At 42.2% G+C, this 8,177-nt stretch overlaps 1 long non-coding RNA gene across 1 annotated transcript; it reads right to left on the reverse strand.

The window, feature by feature from the left end:
- Positions 1 to 1,831: 1,831 nt before the first annotated feature.
- On the reverse strand, positions 1,832 to 8,146 carry LOC131812207 (uncharacterized). The gene is made up of 2 exons (XR_009346282.1): positions 7,841 to 8,146; positions 1,832 to 2,045 (listed from the first exon to the last, which is right to left on the reverse strand). It is a non-coding gene; the product is annotated as an uncharacterized LOC131812207 (long non-coding RNA).
- Positions 8,147 to 8,177: the final 31 nt, after the last annotated feature.

Here is an 8,177-nt window from a genome sequence, read left to right on the forward strand (position 1 = left end):
GGAAAGCTACTTTGCTTGATCCCCTAAATGGCTTTTGGATTGAGTTGTTCCAGAAAAGAAAAGGAAAAAGGGGGAGGTGGGAAAGGAGCTTAATTGCCTAATTATTTACTTGTCTCCCCTACTGGAGACAGACTTACTTGAAGTTAACAATTAACAAGTTGGGAGTTAAGCAATAAACTCATTTATGGGTTATTTTGTTTTAAAGATTTATTTATTTATCTGAGAGAGAAAGAGAGAGCACACAAGTGAGAGGGCAGGGAAAGGGAGAGAGAATCTCAAGTAAACTCTGTGCTGAGCACAGAGCCAGACATGGGGCTCAATCCCATGACCCTGAGATCAGGACACTGAGATCACAACCTCAGCCAAAACCAAGAATCAGATGCCCAACCAACTGTGTCACCCAGGCACCCTAATTTATGGTTTTCTTTACTGCTGCATCTCCAGCTCCTGGAGCAGTGTCTGGTACATAAGTAGATCCTCAATAAATGTTGAATGAATGAGTGACAGGGCAAGGAATGAATCTGAATCATCACTAATCCTAGGAACCTCGAGACTGGAGCTCCAAGATCCTTACTAATGGTGCTTAAAATTAACTGGCATTGGATTTACACAGAGTAGATTCTCTCTAAATGTTGATTGGTGGCATGAAAATATTAACAGTTAAGTCAAAGTTAAAGGGTTACTTATAAGGAATCCACTGTAGTTGAGAGGTATCCTGCCCCCTCCTGATACAGGAACATACCTATGTATAGCCCTGCTACTCAAAGTGTAGCCAGCAGCAGCAATGTTATCTGGGAACTCATGAGCAGTGTGGAATCTCCAGCCCTACCAGATCTTCTGAGTCAGAATCTGCACTTAACAAGATCTCCGGGTGATTATTGTGCACTGTTGTAAAAGACTATTTCCCTCTAAGGCATATCTTTAGCAGTCAGATGAAGTTTGTGAAAGTCCTCAGAATTGGCTGCTTTTATCGCTAGGTAGAAGAATGAAGAAAGCACCCATGGATTGAGAGCAAAGACTCCTAGAATTACAGTTAAGAATTCAAAGTGACAGCACCTCTATTTGGGGAAGCAAAGTGTTAATGGCAGGGTGACTGGGAAGGGGACTGTAGTATGCCCCTATGTTGTTTAATTATTTTAAAATGATTCAAAACACGTGTACACCATATATGTATAAATGCATGTGTATATAACAGATGAGGCAGGGCGAAGGGAGCCCTACTCTGGCAGTGACCAAAATGTGAAAAACTACAAAAGCCCCTTCTAAATTAGAATCGGGGATAATCACAGGTGACATCAAATGTTTGTTTATAAGCCATAAAATGTTTGTTTATAAGCCTAGTTTGGAAATTCAGAGACTTCTGGAGTTCTCTCTTAGCTTCATTTTTCAGGCGGGGGAACCAATGTTTAGAAAGTAAGTAAAAGAATAAGGCCTGCGGCTGGGTGCGGTGGTCGTGGGAGGCTGTCTTTTCCTTGGGTGATATCTCCACCTGCTGGCGGTTCAGGATATGGCTAGAGGACCTGAAAACGCTTGCCACAACTTACTGTGTTCTCTCTAGGTGATGTACTTTTTAAGCATAAAATTGTCTTGCTTTTTTTTTGAGGTTTTCCTTTGGAAGGAGTCCTAGGATTTAAATTAATATATACTAGAGCATGGGCATTTAAAAAAAATCCTTAAGACTGTTCTTGTGATGATGAGCAGTGGGTGTCATGTGAAGGTATTGAATCACTATATCGTAAACCTGAAACTAATATAATGCTGTATGCTAACGATACTGGAATTTAAAGAAAAACCTTAAAAAAAATAAAGAAATGAAAACAAATTAAGAACATCAGAAATAGTAAATGTTTTAATAAATGTAAAATATTACCTTCTTCATTTTGTTCTTTAAGCTAAAAATAATTAAGACAAAATTAAAAAAAAATCCTTAATACACACTGTCAAATTTTCCTCCAATCATTTTTCAGATCTTTTAAAATCTTCATCAAGGCACTTTGGGAGATGATAATGAAAATACACCATTCTTGCCCTTAGGACTTAATTACCTAGGAGGAACACAAAAATGGAAAGAAAAGGATACTCAACGGTGGGTGCTATTAAAAGTCTTTGGAACTTCTCTTTTTAGTTCTGTCAGTTTTATTGCCTTTCTTATGAAGCTTTGTTCCTAGTATCATATTCATTCTTGTTATCTCTTTTTGATGAATTAACCCTTTTTTTAAAAAAAAGGATTTTATTTATTTGACAGAGAGAGACACAGTGAGTGAGAGAGGGAACACAAGCAGGGGGAGTGGGAGTGGGAGAAACAGATTTCCTGCTGAGCAGGGAGCCCGATGCGGGGCTTGATCCCAGGACTCTGGGATCATGACCTGAGCCAAAGGCAGATGCTTAACGACTGAGCCACGCAGGCACCCCAAATTAACCCTTTTATCATTTGAATTGTCCTGCTTTATCTCTTATATCTTGTCCTAGAGTCCACTATAGCTGCATTAATATAATCATTCCAGCTTTAATATATTTAAAATCATTTATATAATCACTCAAAAATCATTAATATAATCCCTATAAATATATAAATATTTATAAATATATTCATAATATAAATTACATTTAAATTATATTTAAATATCATTAGTATAATTTAAAATCATTAATATAATCACTCCGAAAAGATTTAAAATCTATTTTATTTTTTATTTTATTTATTTATTTTTTAAAGATTTTATTTATTTATTTGACAGAGAGAGAGAGGTCACAAGTAGGCAGAGAGGCAGGCAGAGAGAGAGGAGGAAGCAGGCTCCCCGCCGAGCAGAGAGCCCGATGCGGGGCTCGATCTCAGGACACTGGGATCATGACCCGAGCCGAGCTGAAGGCAGAGGCCCAACCCACTGAGCCACCCAGGTGCCCCTAAAATCTTTTTTAAAAAAGATTTTATTTATTTGAGAGAGAGAGAGCATGAGCTGGGGGAAGGGCAAAGAGAGGGAGAAACAGGACTCCCCAGTGAGCACGGAGACCCATGTGGGGCCTGATATCAGGACCTGAGCTGAAGTCAGACACTTAACAGACTGAGCTACCAAGGCGCTGCCATCATAAACATTTCTAAGTGCACAGTTCAGTGGTCTTAAACAGTCATTACGGTGTGCAACCATCACCACCATCCACCTCCAGAGCTCTTTTCATCTTGAAAAACTTAAACTCTATACCCATTGAACAGTAATTCTCCAACTGACTTTCCTCCCAAATCCTGGCAAACACCATTCTAACTTTCCATTTCTATGATTTTGACCATTCTAATTACCCCATATAAGTGGAATCAATTATACAGTATTTGTCTTTATTTTTTTTAAGATGTTTATTTATTTATTTGACACAGAGAGAGAGATCACAAGTAGGCAAAGAGGCAGGCAGAGAAAGAGGGGGAAGCAGGCTCCCAGCTGAGCAGAGAGCCTGATGTGGGGCTCGATCTCAGTACCCTGAGATCAGGACCCAAGCCGAAGGCAGAGGCTCAACCCACTGAGCAACCCAGGTGCCCCAGTATTTGTCTTCTTGTAACTGTTTTATTTTGCTTAGCATAATGTTCTCCAGGCTCATCCATGTTATAGCACAAGTCAGAATTTCCTTCCTTTTCAAAGCCAAATAATATTCTATTGCATGTATATACCACATTTTGCTTATCTATTCATCCACTGGGCTCCTCTCATGATTTAGCTATTATGAATAATGCTGCTATGAATATGGGTGTACAAATATCTCTGTAAGACAGTTTTCAGTTCTTTGGGGGTATATATCCAGAAGCAGAATTTCTGGAACATATGGTAATTCTATTTTTAATTTTCCAAGAACTGCACTACTGTTTTCCATATTGGCTGCAGCAATTTACCTTCTTACCAGTAGGGTGCAAGGATTCCAGTTTTCCACATCCTCACATGTTATTTTTTATTTTTGGGGCGGTAGCCAATGGGTATGGGTATGAAGTGGTATCTCATAGCATTGTTTTGCATTTCTCTAATAAGCAGAGATGTTGAGCATCTTTTCATGTGCTTATTGGCCATTTGTGTATCTTCTTTGGAGAAATGTATATTGAAGTCTTTTGCCCACTTTTAAATTGTGTTTTTTGTTTTATTTTGTTTTGGGGTTGTTGAGTTTTACTTCTCTGTATTCCAGACATTAGTCCTTTATCAGATATATGATTTGCAAATATTTTCTCCCATTCTGTGGGTTGCCTGTATATTCTGTTGATAGAGTGTTCAGTGCACCACATTTTTAAAATTTTCATTAAGATCAATTGTCTAATATTTTGTTTTGTGGTCTGGGCCCCCGGTGTTATATCCAAAATATTGTTGACAAAATCCAAGGTCATGAGGCTTTTGTCCTATTCCTACGTTTTTCTATTGGTAGTTTTATAGTTTTAGGTCTTATATTTAAGTCTTAGATCAATTTTGAGTTAATTTTTTTAAAGGCTTTATTTATTTATTTGACATAGAGAAAGAGCACAAGAAGGGGGAGCGGCAGGCAGAGGGAGAGGGAGAAGAAGGCTCCCTGCAGGAACCCCAAAGCCGGTCTCAATCCCAGAACCCTGGGGTCATGACCTGAACAGATAGAGCCACAAAGGCATCCCACTAGTTATAGGTCTACTCAGACTTTTCTATTTCTTTTTCTTTTTTAAAAGATTTTACTTATTTATCTGCCACAGAGAGAGAGATCACAAGTAGGCAGAAAGGCAGGCAGAGAGGGGGAAACAGGCTCCCCGCTGAGCAGGAAGCCCAATGAAGGGCTCAATCCCAGGACCCTGAGATCATGACCGAGCTGAAGGCAGAGGCTTAATCCTCTGAGCCACCCAGGTGCCCCTGGACTTTTCTATTTCTTTGTGATTTAGTCTTGGCAGGTTTTGTATTTCTAGGAATTTGTCCATTTCATCTAGGTTATCTCTCTCTGTTGCTCTCGCTCTATCTTGGATAAATAAAATCTTTAAAAATAATAATAAAATCTACTGAGACTTAACTTGTAGCCTAACAAATGTTCTATCCTGGAAAATGTCCCAGGTGCACTTGAGAAGAATGTGTGTGTGTGTTTGTTGGGTAGAGTGTTCTCTATTAGAGAACGTGTCTATTAGACGTGGTTGGTTAATTGTGTTAAGTCTTCTATTTCCTTACTTCTGTCTCACTGTCCTATCCATTATTGAGAAAGGGATACTGTAATCTTTAACTATTATTGTAGAACTGTTTCTCCCTCCAATTTTGTCAGTTTTTGCTTCAAATCCCCTGGAAGTTGCTCCAGCTGGAGGGCTTGCAACAATGGAGGAGGGGGGTTATGGTACAACAACGGGTGCCCGTCTCTTCTTCTGCTCCTCTGTATCAAAAGCAGCAATTAGTGATGCCAAAGATTTGGAGGACAGAGTCCTCTTTTGCCCGTCTTGGTTCCCACAAGCTGATGCAAGGGTCTCCAGGAACCAATGCACAGTGCCTGACATGTGACTGAGGGGAGAGGGATGGGTAGCTTCTACTGTGCTAAGAGCCAAAACTGACCAAAATTGACTGCAATTTATCATCCAAGCCTTACCCTAGAGGTTGCCTTCAATAGATTCCAGAGTTCCAAAATAGTTACATCAGACAGATTCTGCAGTGCAATTACTGTCTGGGTGAGGAAACAGATTCTTGGTGCTTCCTTCCCTGTCATCTTCTCAGAATCCATTTTTCAAGTTCCTTTTTTTTTTCCTTATAAAATAATGCATTATGAAATATATTTGTAATTGTTAGGGCTATACCTGTCTTATAAATTTTTTCCAGAATTTTCATAGCTAATCTTCCTTATGAGTCTTCTCTTATGATCTCAGAATCAAGTGTCTACTTTCAAAAAGAATCTTGATACTTCCATTGAAAAAATTGTATCTTAATTTAAAAAATATATTGTCAATGATTTAAAAACCAGAACAACCTGAAATTCCTGGATTTCATAAATACTATTAAAATAATAAAGATTATTATAAAAATTAAATTAATACAGGGTGCCTGGGTCACTCAGTCAGTTAAGCATCTGACTCTTGATTTCAGCTCAGGTCTTGATCTCAGGCTTGTGAGTTCAAGCCCACCACAGACCCCACTTAAAAAAAAAATTAAATCAGGGCCCATGGGTAGTGTCAGCCTGGGGCTCAGGTCTTGATCTAGGGGTCCTGGGATCAAGTCCTGCTCCCTGCTCAGCAGGGAGCCTGCTTCTCCCTCTCCCTCTGCAGCTCTCCCTGCCTGTGCTCTCTCATTTTCTCTGTGTGTGTCTAAAAAAATAAATAAATAAATCTTTAAAAAAATAAATTAATACAGAAGTACATAAGGACTAAGAATTAAACACAAACATTTCCTTATCACTTCCTCCTTCGCTGAGGTAACTACTGTGAACAGTTTGATTGAATCCTTGATACTTAGCCGTATCTTTACAAACTTTTATGTGTACCTCCACAGGCAGGTTTTTATTAATTTTGTTTTATATGTATTGGGATCATTAGAGATGAAGGAGCAATAATATGTATAGATCAATTTTCTGTAATCCTCTGTAGATGCATACTCAGATTGTTTTCTTTTTCCTTCTACCAGCAGCTGTGATCAAAAACCTCTTGTATATATTTCCACATTTGTATATTTCAGAATACATTTCTAGAAGGAATTGCTAGCTAAAAGGGAATGAACGCGTATTTTAAATTTTGAGAGATACTACCAATTTTCAATTAGAACATTAATGATACTCCCACCAACAACACAGCAGGGGCCTTTTCACGCTTTCCTAAATTATAAATACATAGATCTTTTTAATTTTTTCCAGTTTGTAAATCCGAGGTACCTAGCTCACAGCATTTTTATAAGAATCCTGTATATGAAAAGACCTCTCACATGGCCTAGGTTATTGTCAGAATTCCATACATATAATTTTGCTGCTCAATCTGCAGTAAAATACGTGTGGAGGCTCTAAAACGTCAGGCAATTTATCATCAGACTTCATTGAGGCCTTAAAGAAATAAATCCAAAGGGCAACTTTTCCAACCCATAAGGCCCGAATGGATGGATCGGCCATAATGGTACTTAGGTATTAAGTTCTTAAGAAATGGGGTGCTCCATTTTTAAAAGTCTCCCCCTACCCCCGCCCCACCCCACCCCAAAAAGAACCCAGCGGCGATCGCCAGCCTGCCTTTGTCTCCCGAGCCACGCACAGCTCCCGCCGGAAGGCCCCTCACGGGCTTGCTTCTCTCTTCACAGAGGAAGGAGGGCTTCCTCCCCGCCCAGGGCCCGGCGACCCCGGGACGCTGCTCGGGCTCTGCATCCGAGCTTGCCGGGGAGCTCGGGAGCCGCCCCGGAGCCGGCTCTCTTCTGACAGCGTCCCGCGTAAGTCCGCGCGAGCCTTGCACATCGGTTCTGGAGCCGGCAGGCGGATCCCACCAGCAGCACGGACTGCGGAGCGAAGGGACCCCCGCCGGACTCCTCGGGCACCCGCGGTGGGAGACGCCGCCGCCGGGACCGGACGTGGGGCGGGATCGCACCCAAGTGCTGTCAGACGGACCGTATTTTTGGGTCAGCGATTTTAGCCTGGATTTTGGCCTAATTCCACCACACAGCGTCTCGGGATTTTATTTTTCCCAAAGCCTGCGAGATGGGAGGGTATCGAGCCCCGGCCCGCTGCGGCTGCGGGCTTCGGGGAGCGAGCGGGTGGTCACGGAGCGGCCAGCCGCCGAGAGGGTGGGGAAATCCTTCAGGTCCAGCCAATGGTGGGACACACTGCCCGGCGGCCTGGCCTCCCGGCTCGCGCAGACCGCTGGCAGCCGCGACTGAGATTGGCACAATGAGGCGGAAAACCCGCTTACCTCAACCATAACGGCTCTCGATTGGCTGCAGCCCACGGTCTCTTTTCCACAGTCCAAACCTAGAGCCGCTTAGTGATAAATCCCGCCTTAAAAGGCGTTTGATACAGTTTTGCGTGTTGTAAGGAAAATGGTGATTGGTCACAGCGCTCACGGATTCGGTCGGTAGTAAACACAGCGAGCTCCTGGGGCCGTCGATTGGTCGGCGTTCCGGGGGGCCGAGTAAATTCCTCCGGATTCCGCGCGCCGGCGGGCTGCCCTTCTGCCCCGGCCCCGCCCCCGCCCCTTCTCATTGGCTGCAGCTCGGCCGGGGGCTGGAGGAATGGAGCGGAGTAGGCTC

The sequence above is a fragment of the Mustela lutreola genome, chromosome 12 (genome assembly GCF_030435805.1).
Source record: "Mustela lutreola isolate mMusLut2 chromosome 12, mMusLut2.pri, whole genome shotgun sequence".
NCBI classification, from domain to species: Eukaryota; Metazoa; Chordata; class Mammalia; order Carnivora; family Mustelidae; genus Mustela; species Mustela lutreola.